This window comes from Empidonax traillii, unplaced genomic scaffold (assembly GCF_003031625.1).
Source record: "Empidonax traillii isolate 1590-97213 ecotype Southwest subspecies unplaced genomic scaffold, ASM303162v1 scaffold781:size518241, whole genome shotgun sequence".
In the NCBI taxonomy this organism is placed as follows: domain Eukaryota; kingdom Metazoa; phylum Chordata; class Aves; order Passeriformes; family Tyrannidae; genus Empidonax; species Empidonax traillii.
In genome coordinates, this window is record NW_020955974.1 from 363,496 (window position 1) to 381,059 (window position 17,564).

Here is a 17,564-nt window from a genome sequence, read left to right on the forward strand (position 1 = left end):
CCTTGGATGCTGAGAGCTGCCGTCCCTGCCTCCTCTCACCATGGTGAAGACATTCTTTCCTCCACCACCTCCTCCTCCCTCACATACCAAGAGCTCCTGCAAAGCCTGGAGAAATCGCAGTGTTAATATCTGAGATTAATTGTGCTGTCTTCCATGGGCTACAGTGTCCTCCAGTTCCTACTCATGTGCTCAGGCCAAATGGGAAATGTTGCTTTGAATGCGACTGGAAGTGCCCTGAAAGGTTGTTTGGCTCTAAAATCTCCTTCATGAAGTTCAACCAGATCAAGTACAGGGTCCTGAATCCTGAACCTGCACCAGGGGAACACCCTGTATCAGTACAGACAAGGGGATGAAGGGATTGAGAACAGCCTTGAGGAGAAGCACTTAGGATACTAGAGGAGCAATAGGTGCTCACAGACCAGAAAGTCAGCTGTGTCCTGGGCTGCATCAAAAGCAGGCTGAGGGAGGTGATTCACCCCTTCTACTCTGCTCTGGTGAGACCCCACCTGCAGTGCTGCATCCAGCTGTGGGGTCCCTAGCACAGGAGAGACATGGACCTGTTATTGTGAGTTGAGAGAAGTGCCACAAAAATGATCGGAGGGCTGGAACACCTCACCTCTGAAGACAGGCTGAGAGAGTTGGGTTTGTTCAGCCTGGAGAAGAGAAGGCTCTGGGGAGACCTCAGAGCAGCCTCCCAGTGCCTAAAGGGGACTTATAAGAAAGATGGGGAGGGACTTTTTCGTAGAGCCTGTAGTGATAGGACAAGGAGAAATGGTTTTGGGCTGGGGGGAGCTCACCTGGGGGAGCCTGGCTCCCTCCTCTGGTGTCAACAGCTATGCAAGGATGACGTTCACTTGGGTATCACATCACTCGGAAACACATGGATGACTGGGACTGTGGAGATAAACTCATGATCAATTTATTGCCAGTGGGAACTACAATGTGAATAAGTCACTGTTTATATAGTGGACCTTTGTTACTGCATTCAGGCTTGGTATCATGCCAGCTCAAGATAAAAAAAGCACTGATAAGGTACCACAGCTTTCCAGGGTAAGCCTAGTGTTAAGTTTTCCAGGTCATTACAACAGTGCCAAGAGAGAACTCCGCCACATTATACTATGAAACAACCGTGAGATAAACTGGGAGAGGCCAGTGAAAAGGGGGATTAATTCAAACTTAACGGGCAGTTCCACTGCTCACCTGTTTATGGTCTAATCCTTTGGACCGACCCTCAGTTCAAAGACTTTCAGGACAAACTAGGAACACTGGAATGACAACACTGTCCAGCCAAGCAGTGAACAGTAGCACTTACAGCCAAGAGGCTGGAGTCTGCCAGGTCACACCAGGGATGTGTTGAAAAACAACACTGGAAAAGTAAGCTCCTGGTAGGAATTTGTTCCACAACCCCTGTCTTTCTAGAAAGAGATTTCAGAGGAGTCCTGCCTCCTTGCACACATTCTATTTATGAAAAAATGGCACTTCTGCTTAACTGGTGGCACTTTATTTTCTTTTATCCCCTTCCCTAGAGACATGCTGATGTTTTAAAAACCAAATATATTGCTACAAGCTTCCAAAAAATACTCTTTTCCTTCCTCATCCAGTAGTTTGCAGTGCTGGACACACTGCTGCATGAGAGCTTTTCTCTGGTGGGCCAATATCCACAAGTGGGTTGGGATGGGATTCTTTTGGCCAGCAGGCTGAGAGCCCAAAACTGTGGCAATGAACACAATTAACTTCATGGTGAAAATCCTAAACTAAAATTCACTCCCTCACTAAAATTCATTCACTCTATTGCTGTGAATTACTCTACTTCAAAGGGTTCTTTGAAAACATCAAAGCAGACAACTGGACACATAAAAATTGCTGTTGATTCTTGTTGACAAACTTTGGTGCCCAAGTCCATGGTGGAAAGAGTGACCCTGTGCTTTCACATCCTTCCCATGCTTTTAGGTGATTTGTGGGCTGGGATCAAAGCTCAACTACTCTTTGCTTGGGAAAAAAAGAATTATCAAAGGGATTTCCAGGACACCTATATGTGATTGCACCTAGAGGAATTTTCAAGTGGTTCATGACAGTGCAGGTCTAGAACTGGAGCTGGTAAGAAGTTTTTTAAGCACAACTTATTTATATTTCTATTTTCTTTCAAATCAGTTTGTCAAAATTGAATCTATTTTCCATCTTGAATTTCTGTTTTAAGAAACCTTCAAAAAGAAGGATCTTTGACATGTTAAATGAAAAAAAAATTTAGTTTTCATTTTGCAAAAAAAAACTTCTTCTAGAAAATGTGTAATTTATGGTAAAGCAAAACATTTAAAAATTCAAAACAAAAAATCCAAGCAACAACAAGAAAAAAACCCCAAACAACAAAAAAAATTCTATTTTCACTCCTGGTAAGAGAAAGATGAAAAAAATTATCACTTATTCTTTTTGGCTTTACCTTCATATTGGGATGACTATGGATTGTTTTTTAAAGTCTTGCTAGGTCTTGCTAGTCTCTTCCCAGGAGACAGTAAAAATGCTACTGTCAGGCAATTCAAATACACAGAGACAAATTAACAATGGCAGCAGCAGTAGAAATAGAGGCAAGCTGAAAATCTTGCAGAAGCGAATTCCTGTACACACATTTGTTTTAATTTCCTAGGGTTACAGGTGAGGATATAGGATTATTTCAGATTTCAGAACACTCTGAACTAAAGCTGTGTAGTGGGTTGGCCCTGACTGGATGCCAGGTACCCGTGTTGGACGTGAGGGGCAGCTTCTGGCAGCTTCTCACAGGAGCCAGCCCCCTAAGCCCCACCCCGTCTCCGCCACCAAAAACTGTCCACGCAAACCCTTTAACACCGCAGGTGGTTTGCTACACTGTAAATATCCAGCTCAAAAATGTTCATCAATCGATTTCTTAGTTAAAACTATAGGGAAATGTATGTGGTTATAAATACGGTTGCTCAGGACTTCAAAGAATGTGTTGCAAGGAACTCTAATTTCTGACATTAAGAGGGTGATTAACACACTGTAGGAACCCTCACGGCATTACAATTCTAAACGCAGAGAAAGATTAGATGGCAATCATGATAATACTGATGGCATTGTCAATAATCCCTAAAACCTAGGAAATGTTTCCGTGCCCATGAGAGCATCTCTGACTCTCTTCACTAGGATTCCTGCCCTGAAGCAACACCAAGCAGTTGTTGGCACTGAGAGGCTGTTAACTCGAGCTCACGCTGATGGGACCCTCGTTAAACTAACCGTTTCTCTTACAATCGATGGCACCATCTGACACGGCTCTGCATTAAACATTTATTCATCGGGCAGACTGAATTCACTCTGGAGAAGATTTAATGACACTACAGGGATTTTCTCATTCATTAACCTGGGATTTACATTTAGCCTTTACGGTGCTACAAAGGTGTCAAACTACCCGCAATTAAATTCAGAGGTGTTTTAGCATCTGTGCATAGTCTGGACCTGGCAGCCACTACAAACTATGCCAAGTACAAAATAATACTCCCCAAGTTTTCTGTCTACTGTGCACACTACTTCAAGCTTGGCAGCCATAGAAAGTTTATAAGAAGTCTATAAATAATGCAATAAAATATATCACAGATAAAAGTAATACAGTTGATAATTAATATACTGTGTTACAAGCCAGAATTACAAAGTCATTAGGCAACCATTTTAATTGATGGATCATTTATGTCCCTACTAGGTATACTTGACCTGTTTGGATCCAATTGTACTGTGTGTACCAGCCTGGGTATTATCCAGCCTCTGGGCATGTGGTGACATTCCCATTCCAGCTTTTGCCCTACATCTGCAATGGAGCTGACAGTCAAGAAAGAAATTAATGATTCAGGCTGCCTTTTATCCAGAGACTGCTGGATCTCAGCTTGTTTCTAGTACCTGATGGATACAAGTAGCTGACCAGAGCTACCCAGCTGACATATTCACATGGCCCTTTGGTGCTCCGGGGATAGAAGTTTTGCTTTGGACTGTGTGGGAACCTGGGCACAGAAAAATCACAAGGTTTCAGCGAAGAAGAAATTTTGGTCTACTTGTCTGGAACTTTTAAAGTGTTTTCAGAGAAACAAAGATTAGCATACATCAAAGTCGCACAGAAAAGGCTTCCCATAATCCTGAATATGAAGATATGTCAAGAGCTGCATGCAAAATGGATTTGCATACATCACAGCTGCACATACAGCCACTCAGCTGGGCATCCCGAAGTGCATTAAAAATGGTAATACTGAGTTTTGTGGGTGCTGATAATTGAATGCTGGAGAAACACACAGAGACGTGCGCAAGACTGTGCCGTCTTTTCCACTTGTCTTACTTAGATGTCTCAAACATAAACAGGGAGGCTGCTAAGGTAGCCAGCAATCCTTGAATATTTAAGGGCTTCCTGGTTCAAAGAGAAATTCAAAGTATCATTTAGCCATACAGAAATAATTAGCAGAGGAAAATTTAATTTATTTTGTATTTAAATTTTCAGTTCTAAAATGGCATCATACTGTCACCCATCGATTTTGTAAAAGCATTTGCCCAGTTGGTGGTGCATTAGAAAACCAAGAACTTTTTCTTCTGCATCAAGAATAGATAAACACCAGTCCCACATGGGCTGGTTTGGTGCTGGCCAGAAGCCCCAGCTTCAGCCCTGGTATCAGTATCCTTAAGTGACCATAACTGGATCAGCACTATGTCAGCACAAACCCCACAACAGGGCAACATCTAAAGCTGAACTCCATCTTTAGGTTCAAGATCACATCTCCCATTCAAACACTGAGAACTGGATCACACACTCATTGCGACATCCTTTCCCCATCTAAAACATCCTTCCATTTTCAGTGGGACAGGGAAGCTTTCTCTCGGTATTGAAAGGTTTTGTGCTTATGACTATTGCAATGAATGTGATCGTGTTCTCACTCACACCGATGGAAAATTTAATGGAAACCTTTAAAATGGAGCTTGCAAAAAATGTCACTGCTTGCTCTAGCAATGAAGTTTTAATGGGCACAGTGTTAAAAACTAACAGTCCCCAATGACTGCAGGCAGCAGGGACCTGGGGCTTCGGGTTTTCTTTTAAATGAGCCACCCATTTGTGTCACAAAGTCTGCTTTGAAATTGGAAGCTACAATATTTTTATTTGTGCTTTGCCTTTGTTAAGCAAAGGAAAAAAAAGCTATATTAGCTTTAATTAAAATCTCTCAAGGATTTGCAGGGAACTGTATAACAAGAAACTCTGAAAAATACGCTGTTCTGCTTGGCTTGGTTTTAAACAGGGTAAGACGAGTTTTTAATCTTTTTTACTACGCCTCTCTTGCTCAGAAACAAAAAGCGAATGCTGAAAAATAATGACTGCATCCAAAGGGAAGTCATTACAAACACAAATACAACTTAGACATTCTCAGAGGAGAACTGACCTATGACTTCTTATGGAGGCGATGCAGCGTCCCTTGGAGGGCATCACTGCTTTTTAAGCTACTCTGAAAGGAGATGAGAGGCCCCAGCCCCAGAAGTGTTGTCACACTCAGCAACAAGGGGTTGGTACAGTGTGTGGTAATTGTTGTTGCTGGGGAGTTCCCTTCCTTAGGAAAAGAAAGTGGATACCAGGGGCTCCTGTGCCTCAGGTTGCTGGATCTTCATTTTTTTACAAGATGAAGTTTCCAAGTTTCCAGGCACCAGCATTACTGCTGCTGAGCTGTTTCCAAACTTGCAGCTGATGGAAATTGTTCTCATTTTACTGCCTCCTGTAGTTCTTGCTTGTGAATCTCATTGACCTGCTCTGGTTTAAATGCACAGCAGATTTGGTGCATCTCTGATTTGTATGAGAATCAGTGAGGAAAGTGAGACAGACAGCAATGGGGCTCACAGTGACAGCACATGGCATATGGAGGCAAAACGATCTTTCCTGAGTTTTACAAATATCTGCAGTAATTTCTGTTCATGTAGCTATCAGCCGGAAAGGCAGCTGAGGAGAGGACTGCTTACCCCTCACAACCACTCAGAGAGGTGCAGTTCCTGGCTGACACCCGAAACTGAGACTGTTTGGCTTAAATTCTGGACATTTGTTCATAGACTCGTGGGAGGCTCAGCTGGGTGAGGTGCTGAGAGGTTTCCTCCCATGCAAAAGCAGCACCAACCAGTTACACACAGCTAATAAAAAATTTTTTAACTCCTTCTCTGCAAACAACCAGTAGAGGAAATTCTCCTGCCTCTCTGAGCAATTTATTATCATTACAAGCTCATAAGATAACAGCAAAAAACACCCTTCCCCAGAGTCCTATTTGATTAACAATCCTAAAAGAAGAAATTGAAACAAGCCCAGCCTTCAGATGAAACACTCTGCTGAGATTCTTTCAGTCCTGAATCAAAATGAAACTTCTGGGAATCACCCAGAGCATCCCCCTGCAAAGTTTGCAAGCATCTCCCTGCTGCTGAAGCTGCACCCTGGTTGCACAGCAGTGCAGGGGGGCAAGAATCATAGAATCATTTAGGTTGGAAAAGACCTCTGAGGTCATCAAGTCCAACTGTTAGCCCAGCACTGCCATATCCCTAAATGCCACATCCACACATTGTTTGAACACTTCCAGGAATGGTGGTTCCACCACTTCCCGGAGCAGCCTGTTCCAAAGACTGACAGCCTTTTTGATGAAGAAGTTTTCCTAAATATCCAATCTAAACGTCCCCTGGCACAACTTGAGGCTGTTTCTCCTCATTCTATCTCTTCCTACTTGGAAGAAGAGACTTACCCCCATCTTACCTCAAGTTGGCCAGACATCTTTAAATGAGTGCAAAAATACCAAGCTAATTAAGAAGGGAAGATAGAGCTGTCTTCCTGATGAGCAAACAAAGAAAGAAAAACCCTGATAGTCCTAGACAAAAAAAAAAAAAACCACCACCACCAACAAAAAACAAACGCCAGATTTGAACTGACAAAATCAAGCTGGCATTTGTGGTTACCTCCTCCTTTCAAGTAGTTGTAGAGAATGAGAAAGTCTCCCCTCAGCCTCTTTTTCTCCAGACTAAATGAACCCCTGAAGAATGTGCCCCTGGTTCCAGATACAGGCAGATAGGGAAATAGGCTTAACCTGTGACCCATCCCTTATTTGCAGGATGTGACTCTACGGTGGGAAAGATAGGAAAAGTCCTAGGATGCCCCTGTCTAGGTGGTCTAGTTGAGGAGGAGTGTGTAGGCTGAGCAGACTGCACACAGACATATGTACATAGTCCACAGGGACAGCAGGGGCCACGCTGTACTTTGGGGAGGCTGAGTTTGCTCTCATGCACATACCAGAATTGTTAAAGTGTGTTTCCATAGTTTTCCCTTCTTTCCTTCATCCTCATCTTCCTGCTCCAAGGTAATGGAAGAAAGAGAAGGTACAAGGAAAGAGGATTTGCCTGGATTAGCTGGGAGCAGGAAGGGGCTGGGAGCAGGTTTACTGACCTGCTGACAGGGCTTACCATTGGAATTAACCCTTATATGGGTCATGCTGCTGCCTGCAAGGAGGGTGAGAGGAACACAGGGGTGTCCAAACTTCCACTGCTCTGAACCAAACCAACCTCCCACTGTGACAAAACCCTTCTTATACAGCAAGGTATGAAAAAAAGAAGAGACCTTTCCCTTTGTCCTCCCCATAGAATTTTATTAGAAACAGGGAATCATTTGGGTTCAAAAGGACCTTTAAAGGTTGTCTAGTCCAACCCCTCTGCAATGAGCAGGGACATCTTCAACTAGATCAGGTTGCTTAGAGCCCCATCCAACCTGACCTTGAATGTTTCCAGGGATGGGGCATCTACCACCTCTCTGTGCCATTGTTTCACCACCCTCATCCTAAAAATTTCTTCCTTATATCTAGTCTGAATCTACCCTCTTTTAGTTTATAACTACTACCCCTTGCCCCAGTGCTACAGGTTCTAGGGTGTTTCTGGTGCCCTTGAACTCATCAAAGTAGGGTTGTGTCTGCAGTACCACCCATGGGATGAAACACAGTTTACAGTTCAACTTGTTCAAAACAGGAAGATAAAAATGGAATTTGCTTTCAGGAACAGGTTTATAAAACCCATGGAAGTGAGCTGCATGTTTGGTGGCGAGGCTGCCCAGCATCCTCACAGCAGAGAGAGGGAATGAAGAAGTTTTGCAGCCCTGCCAGTGCCACTGGGGAGGAATAAAGCTCCTCTGCTGCCCAGATGCCTGTCAGAAACGTCCCTCTACCATGCAGGTGAGGTTCTCATGGTAATACCCCCAAGCCCAGACAATATGGCTCTTTAAGAGCACACATGGTGTCTATATGTTCTCCTGCCTCCAGGATATCTAGTCCTGGTGTGTAAAGCCTTTGGCTTGGCAGCTGTTGCACATTACTTCAAGTTGGCCAGACATCTTTAAATGAGTGCAGAAATACCGAGCTAATTAAGAAATCAAGACAGAGCTGTCTTCCTGATGAGCAAACAAAGAAAGAAAAACCCTAATAGTCCTAGACAGAAAAAAAAAAAAAAGAAAGCCAGACTTGAAGTGACAAAATCCAGGTGGTATTTGCGGCTGTGCAATCACAAACAAGTAACAGCCAGAGCACTTGCTGCTTCCATTTGGGATACTACCCATGAGACTTTTGGGGTATGAGTTTCCAGATATGCTAAACACTCACCCTTCGCTGTTTTCCACAGTTTTTGTCACTCAGTGCCCACAAGTGACCAGAGCAAAATCCTTCAGGATTGGTTTGCTTTTCCTCAAACTGAGAACCACATGATTTACCCTTGTTTTCAGCAACATTCAGTTTTGGTCTGACGGTATCTCTTGCCACACTCACGCACGGACATCACACATCCTGCAGCTGAGACAAGGCCTCACGACTGCTTTTGAAGCACACTGAGAAGGTGTCACAGAAATGGACTGATCAGCTCTGTTTTCATTTCCTGACTCACTGAGGATCTCCTTTGATGTGGGAGGAGTAACCCCTCGGAGGGGAAGGTAGCACAAAGCAAGTGGGTTATTCAACTCCCATGACAACTGTTCACAACAAGCCTTTTTTTTAGTAATCCTTCCAAATACTGCAGTGCCTAAGACGTGCTGTTGCCAGCTCTGCTTTACAGATTGGGAAGGGGTCAGTAAGCCTGTGGGCATTCATTTTATTCTTACCCTTACGGAGCTTGAGGCAGAAATGTAACATCCATCCCTGACTCCCAACTCCGCTACGGAGTCCGCTCCTCTTGCCCACAGCTGCTCAGCATTTTGAAGGCTAATCAGTAGGAATGGGAAGCTGGTGCAGTAGCAGAAATGTTACTTTGCCCTCTGCACCCCCTTCACACCTCCAACCTGCAGCTTTTTCAGGGCTGTGTTTCAGACTGGACCCTCCAAGCGCTCATTAGGCAGCCATCCCTGGCAGGAGTAAAAATTAGTTTAAGATGCAGTTGGCTGCTGTTTCCATCACTCTTTGCCAGCTCCCTCAGCAGATTTCCTGGCATAGTGGGCCACAGTTGAACCGAAGGAGAAGCACAAGCCATGCAAGGGCTACTAGCAAGGGCCATTTAGTTTGCAAATGCATGGGTAGCTATCTTAGCACTAAGCAGGTAATAGGAGAGTCAAAATATAAAAATGCATTTTAAGGCCTCTTTGATCCAATTCACATTCTTGTGCATGTGTTTGTGGTGAGTCAAGCTGAGTTTCGTTTACAATCACCAGATGGGACGTGCTGCACCCCATTGGCCCTGCCAGCAGTGCACAACCTGCAGGCACTGCAGTCACTCCTCATCATCAGCAATGGGAGTTTGGGGTTCCACCTGAGACCTTGAGTGCCCCTGTTCCCAGTTGCATCGGGACATTAGGCTCTCTTGCCACTTCCAAAGGCTCTCATTTTGCAGTGGCTTCAATGGCTCCTGCTGCAGATCTTTCCTGTTTCCACACTGACACCAGCAGAGCTGCTAATTTAAATTACTGTCCCCTGCCCCCCATACAATAATCCCCATCTATACAAACTCCAGGGTTAAGGGGTTGCATGCTGCTTTTTATAACTTTACCACCAACTCAGTTTTTAAGAGCCTTTTCTTCCACTGTTGTGGACAAGATTAGCCTCTGCAACTTGATTGTGCTGTAATACTGAAAAAGTAATTTCTTTTTCTTAAAAAAAAAATAAAAAATCAATAATTGGCATTGCTGTGTAAGGTCTCTGACATTAATTATAAATAAATGTTAGACCTACTAAAATAAGAAATCAAATTCACAGCAGCAGGCTGCATGCTGCTGCTGAAGCCCGTGTGGCTGCCATGATACAGATACAAAATATAAAGTCTTGAGGACTGCAGTTTGCATTTTATTGCCAAGGAAAATGAATGTGTAAATAGCAATAAAATGCACAATTATTTAGCACAAAGCCAAGAGACTCCACAGCATTTATAGGCTGATGGATAGCTTGCCTGCCTGCTCTAATTTTCCATAAAACAAGGAAGACAAGGACGGAGGAAAATAAACAATGGCTCCTGTCACTATGATTAGCTGCAAGCGCCAGGTGAGAGCAGCCGGTCTCTGAAGAGGGTAACACTGAGCTGCTTCAGCTGCTCTTTGCTTCAGGCACTGAGTCTGGATTGCAGTGCTGCTTGGCAAAGGCAGCTGAGTGGGAGCTGAGCAGAGAGGCAGGACTGCTGTTCCCAGGGTTCTGATGTGCCCCATCCCATCCCTGATGCCTTCAGCAGAATCACAGAGCAGCCGCTTGAGGTGGGGTAAGGGCTTCATGCCTGCAGTGGGAGGAGAGGGCTATTATGCAGCCCTGTAACAGATTGCAAAAAAGGGCATTTGGACTTGATAATCTTAGAGGCCTTTTCCAACCTTAATGACTCTATGATTCTATGACGAGGTTGCGGAGCAGCAGTCGGCTGTCAGGGGTATCACCCACCACATGAGGAGAGGGTGGGACAAAAACTGGGGGGGCAAAAAGGTGAAAGTCCTTCAATGACATCTGTTAAAAAGCAAGGAGGGGTGGGTGGGGAGAGCATTTGAAACAGTTTATGGGACAAAGTAAGCTGCAGACAGAGAGCGAGCTACCAGCTGGCTCCCTGGCTGTGATTCCATGACCTGTGGCAATGCCTGCAAAGGAGCCGCAGGGTTTCATGCTGGGTCCTGGCAGCAGGAGCTGGTTTGCCTGGCACCAGTCACCATAGTTATCTGCTGCCTCCACCTCCATCTAGATGACACCGTGCTATTGTCACCCACCCTATACAATAGCATTTTTGAGTGTGGCACAGGTACACGTTACCAACTTGGGTTTTATTTGGTTTTTTTTCTATCTATGTGTGTCCATGTAGGCATGCAAGCCCAAATTTCACATACTACCTTTCTCTGGGGCAGAGAAGCCATGAGCAGCTGCTCACATTTGCAAAACCCCTTTTAGGTCACTGAGGTTGTAAAGACTTGTACCTGGTGCTTATTGTGATATTAACCACAGGTTCCTTATGCACACATTAGTACCCACAGAGGGTAATAAAAGCAACCTGGTGATAATGGAGCAGCTGAATGAACATGGATAAGCTCTTGGATCACTCCTTGCTAACAGCCAGGATAAGGGCAGGATGTGCAGCTCCAGTCTGTCACTGAGGCACACGCCTCAGTCTCATGCTTTCAACTCACACTTTTAATTTTGAAGTTAAATTCCTCCACTGAGTGACCATGGAGCAGGGACTCACTGACAGTGTGAGGACCTTTGCTGTGGTGGGTTGACCATGACTTGTCTCAAAGCCACTCTGCCACTGCCCTCCTCAGCTGGACAGGGGAGAAGAAATGTAATAGAAGGCTTGCAGGTGAAGATAAGGACGAGGAGAGATCACTCATCAGTTACTACCACAAGCAAAACAGACTCAACCTGGGGATGAGAATAAGAGATGAGAAATAAAACAAAATCTTAAAACACCTTTTCCCCACCCCTCCATTCTTCCTGGGCTCAACTTCGCTCCTGATTTGTCTCCTTCCTCCCCACCAGCAGTGCAGGGAGTTAGTGAATGGAGTCTGAAGTCAGTTCATCACATTTTGCCTCTGCCACTCCCTCCTCCTCAGGGAGGTACTGCTCCACAGTCTTTTCCAACACGAGTTCTTCCCATGCACTGCAGTTCTTCATGAACTGCCCCAGTGTGGGTCCCTTCCACAGGGTGCAGCCCTTCAGGAACACACATCAGTGACCTCGGAGTCTGCAGAGCTACTGCTCCTACATATTCCCACTCCTCTCTGCTCTGGCTGCTGCTGAGCAACTTTTTACCCTTCTTAAATATGTTATCCCAGACGCACTACCACCACTGCTGATGGGCTTGGCTTTGGTCGGTGGAGGGTCCATCTTGGAGCAGGCTTGACATTGGCTCGTGGGGGGAAGCTTCTGGCACCTTCTCACAGAAGCCACCCCTGTAGTCCCCCTGCTGCCAAAACGTGGCCAAGGAAGCCCAAGAGATTTGCATTCTCATTTACTGGGCTCTTAATTTAGACACTGAAATTCAGTGCGTAAGGAGAGGCAGCATGAATAACCCCGAGTGCAGAGGAAGGAGATACATTAGCTGATGATAAACACAGAGATTTTTTTTTTTTCACTACTGGACTTCTCAGTGCATTTTGAGCCTGCTCCAAGTTCACATAAAGCCAGTTGGGTCTTTCAAATTATTTGCACCAGCTGTTTTATCCAAATACCATTTTAAAAAATTAAGGATGAATTTTAGTATTGCTCCTGTTTGTAACAGTGGAAATTAAGTGAAGAACAACTTCTATATTCAACAGAATGAGTACAAGAAAATCCAAAATAGCAGAATGGACACAAGTGCTTTCTATTCACATTTACTCCATTCGCTTCAATGAGAACTCCAGAAGCAGGTCCTGCAAGAAGGAAATTATTACCCTTGTTAGGGGAAATGTCCTGTGAAGGACTCTTGATGCGGCTTGTCAGACCTTGTTCAGAGCACAAAGCCAACAGAAAAGCTTCAAGTAACATGTGCAACAAACATCTTTCATCAATTACCAAGCTGCAATGTAGAATCAAAAGTAAAATGGTAAATACCAAGTTCTGCTCTTCCTCAAACATTCCCCTTTATAAGAGTAAAAAAATATATAAATTGAGTAATCATCAGTTGGATTGTCTACTTGGATTTGAAAGCAGATAATAAATAGTACATCTGTCTTTCACTTATTAACGTAACTAAGCTCATTGCATAATATCTGCTTATCTTTGGAAAGCAGTCCTTTTTACCTTTTGGAAAGCACATTAGTGAGTTGGCAAGAAGCATGAGCTTTTGAGTGAACAAGAGAATTTCCTCAGTTTGAAGTCACTTGCCAAAAATTTCATTTTAAAATGTGTGTCTCCGATTATACAACTTTTTTTTTTTTTAAGGAGAAAGTCCCCTTGACTCAAAAGTTCCGTTGTTATTGTCCCCTTGACCAGCTTTGCCATCACTTCCATTTCATTTGGCTGTGTGTGATGCTGTCAGTTTATTTATCTCACAAATGATTACAAAGAACATTTTGGTAGAGAAGACTGTTCTGCCAAATCAAACACTCAGAGTGTTGGGAAGACACACCTCCTCCCACCTGTCTTTGCTCAGGACAAAACCTGTAGTTCCAAACCAGGTGTTAAGACTGTCAGAAAATGGCCCATGATTGTTATCATCCTGTGCCCTGTGCTGGTTGTGCTCCATGAAGCTGAAGGCTTGAAAGATGTGGAGGATGAACCCCCCAGAACATCCTGACATCTATCTCATCCCTGCCCCACTGACAGACCTGCAACAGCTGAGGATTTCCTGTGAAGTTTTGATGGCTTCTCTGCACTGTTCTGTGCTTGCTTTCAGTAACAGTCTTACTGTGGGTGTCATCCAGTGTTTATATTCCGTAGTTCAAGTCTCCTAAAAAGCCCAATTGCTGGTCTTGGAATGATAAATCAGCATTTCAGAATTTACTCTTGCTTCCATGCAGTGCTATCAATCATGTCCAATATATATTTTACAGTGCTTCTCTTTTCCTTAGCCTCATCATTGTACAGAACAGTGTTGGGGCAGAGAACACTGGCATGTATCTGAATAACAGCAATTACAAGATCTGAGAGTTTAGGGTGCTGGGTTGAATCTGTATCTCTGAGTGGGATTCTTAGGATTTTATGAAGACAACAAAGCCTTGGGATGCCTTAGCCCTCTTGTGCTCATAAAGTTGATAGAAAGGAAAAGACCAAAAAGCTTTCTGACTGCTCAGCCTAATTTTACACCAGCAAGGGAGAGTCAACCCTACCCAAACACATTAGCACATCAAATAAGGCACTAGTTGGCACTTTAAGTGGCTCTTAACGTCCCTCCACAACAGTGCAATGTGCTGTCATCATGACAAGCCAGGCACCAGATGCCTTTATTTTTAATTGTACTGAAGAGATACTGGTCCCATCGAAGGCTCTGCCCAAAGGCAAGACTGATCACAGCTCCTCCCCAGACAAGAGCTGCTCTGAGATATCATTTTCCCCAGCACTGAAAAATGTTTCTAGTTCAAAAATTCATGGCATGGGTTCAAATGTCTCCCAGAAGCTCTTTCAACCACAGCCACAAATATGGTTTCACTCTTCAAATGCTGCATTGGCAGCAAAATCAAAGCACTGCTCGACTGTTCCAGTTTGGAAAAAAAATTTTTAGCCAAGATTTGTCCAGTCAACCTAATTCCCACTAGCCAAAAATCACAGTAGTCTGCTCAGAGGAAGGCAATAGTCTGAATCTGTCCACAGCAAAGTAACCCCTTGATTTTGGTACTCTTGTGAGCTTTTCCCCAGAGGTAAATTTCTCTTCGTGAATCATTACATCTAACCCTTCAGTCTTCTGACTTACTATTGAACCACCCAGGAGACAGCATTTAAATGCAAGAAGGTAAAACAATAGTATTGACTGTTCTTTGTCTGGGTTTATTTAATTCTGTAAAGGAAACAGTTTGTGTGAATTGCATTCCTGGTAATAAAATCGTCTTGCACATTTGCTTATAGAGGGTCACCAGGGAGAGCAAATGCACCTGTACTCAGCAATAAATGTTTGATTCTGTGTTGCACAGCAATTATTCAAAAAGAGGGAGACTATTGGATCCAAGATTGCTGCCCTTTAGGACTAGCCTGTCAAGTTGCATAGCTCTATACTTATCCAAGTGAATTTCATCTCCACAGCCTTATTACTGGGTGATATTCCAGTCCTTCAGTCCAAGTTGCACCTAGCTTGAAAAGAACATTTGACTACCAGACTGCCTTTTCTTTCTTATAAGAAGCATTGCTATTTTATTATTATCATTTTTATCAATATGCCATAGCATATGAAAGGAACAAAATTTAAAATGCATGGGTGGTTTATTCTGAGAGGACAGAGAAAGACAGAGAATTCAATTTAATCACCCCTAAAATTGCTTCTTCCCTAGCTTTAAAAATACTGTAGCTTTAGTCATCAAGGGGTAGCTATGATGCTGGCATATATTTATTTCCTTGGTTTTTTGGACTTTGGAAATTTATCATAAATCTGGTATTTTTCTGTCTTCTTAAATTAAACAAGGACTCATTAATATATTTTATAAATACATCCTTCTGTAGATGCTTTCTCGACATTTATTACTTATCTAGCCTTGCACTCATATACTTTTATATATTCCTCAGCAAAGAGAAATATAACAGAATTCTGCAGAGCTTAAGTGCACACAGAGCTGTGAGCCACTTCCCCTTAAAGTAAGATTTAATCAATGCAGTGCCACCTCAACCCTGACCAGATGATCAGTCACCACGGCTTTCAGTAATATCTTGGGAAGTCTGAGCTTATAGACAATTACAGACCACTTAATCACCAAATTTAATCAAGATAATAATTAGGCACTGCATCCTGTTTAATGCACAAGGATGTGAGCTTTCCAGCTCCCGCTGCCAGATCGGAACTGAGCACAGGAATGAGGTAAAGGAGCTGCAAAGTCGACAGACTAATGATAGAAGAAAAACTAAACTCAGCTTGCCAAGTCCTTAAGAAATCCAGTTCTTTGTGCCAGTCGAAAACCCAAGCCTGTGTAATTCTTTCAACAACCCATTTCTTCAGAAGACCAACTTATTATTTTGTATTTGACCAGGCTTGAGAGATAAAAGCTCAGGGTCCTGGCCAGTAGATGCTCTATTGGTGCTTAGCAAGCACTTTCTGCTCAGATAAACCCTGCTCTGCCGAATGGATAAGGGGGGAAAGGAAAAGCTCAATTAGGTGACTTTTTGAAGGTCAAAATGAAGAATATAATTCTGTCAGTCATCTCAGCCACTGTAGTACACTGCCTCACTTGCATCAGCATTGTAGGTCTAAGCAAAGAGGTACAAGACTCTGTAGATAATAAATTTTTTGAAGCACCTCATATTTACTGTAAGCTAAGCAAAGTCACTTTCTGGGGTAGATGCTATTAAGAAAATTTTTCCATATTTTCCTCTGACTTCAAAGTGTCATGTGAGTTTTCTTGTTAGAGCCTGCTGACATGCACATGTCAGTGAACTAGAGGAACAGTGGCAGCACCAATGCATCTGTAAATATTAAAAAGCCCAGAAACATAAAGGCTTGGAAGAAATAATGGAGGGGTGTAAAAAATTGACCAGATGACTCAGTAGACCACTCCTGTTTCTAAATTCTACAAACCTTCCAGGTTAAAAATAGGATGAAAAGTGTATAAGTGTATTTTTTTCCTTTAAATCACTGGGGATACTGGCTAATATTTTAAATTCAAAAAGTGGAAATCTTCTGATAGTGGCCAGGAGAAAACCAGCTCTACAGAGTTATGGGGGAGTAAAATCCTTTATTTGCATAGATGAAACTTAAAAAAAAAAAAAGGTAGAGCTGAATGATGGTGACATTTCAATCTTCAGAGCTGCTCCTAGTACAATATAATCCCTTTTGTAAATTTGGTGTCTTGAGCTGCCAATTCTTATCAAGAGTGTAACTATCAGCCATTGCGGGGCTGCAAACAAGAATTCTTACTGTATTTTAATGGCTGCTGGCCATATCCATCAAAAAGGGGACTCTAACAGACATACAGTTATCATTGTTCAAATTTTAATGAATATATGGCATTCCCATTCATTATTTAAGTGACATTCAGATGCAGTTTCAGTCAAAGCCTTCTCTTCATAAATGTTATTAGCTACAAATGCATCTTTATTAAAATATTACAGTGTGCAAAAATAAAGTGTCGTACTGATAATCAAAGGAAAATGGATGGAACTAACTAAAATCCACAGCAATACAGTCTGAACACCCTATTCAGTGAGAAACCGCTTTGATTTTAGTGGGCAGTGTCTCAAAGCCAGAACAAGAATGCAGGGTCAGGCCCACTGGGTGCACATAAAGACACAAAAAGCACTTTCTCCACACTCTTGTGGCTCCCATGCAGGCTGCTACCTGACTATTTGACTCAAAACAGGTCTATCTGTGGTCAGTGTGACCACAACTCAATAATACTGTCTGCAAATCCAATATACATGGTCCTTTGGGAAACTTCACATTCATTATCCAACTGTTTGGACTGCACACCTTGGAAAACCCTCTGTAAATGAGTGTCGGGGCTGTTGCGTATTGTTTAATGG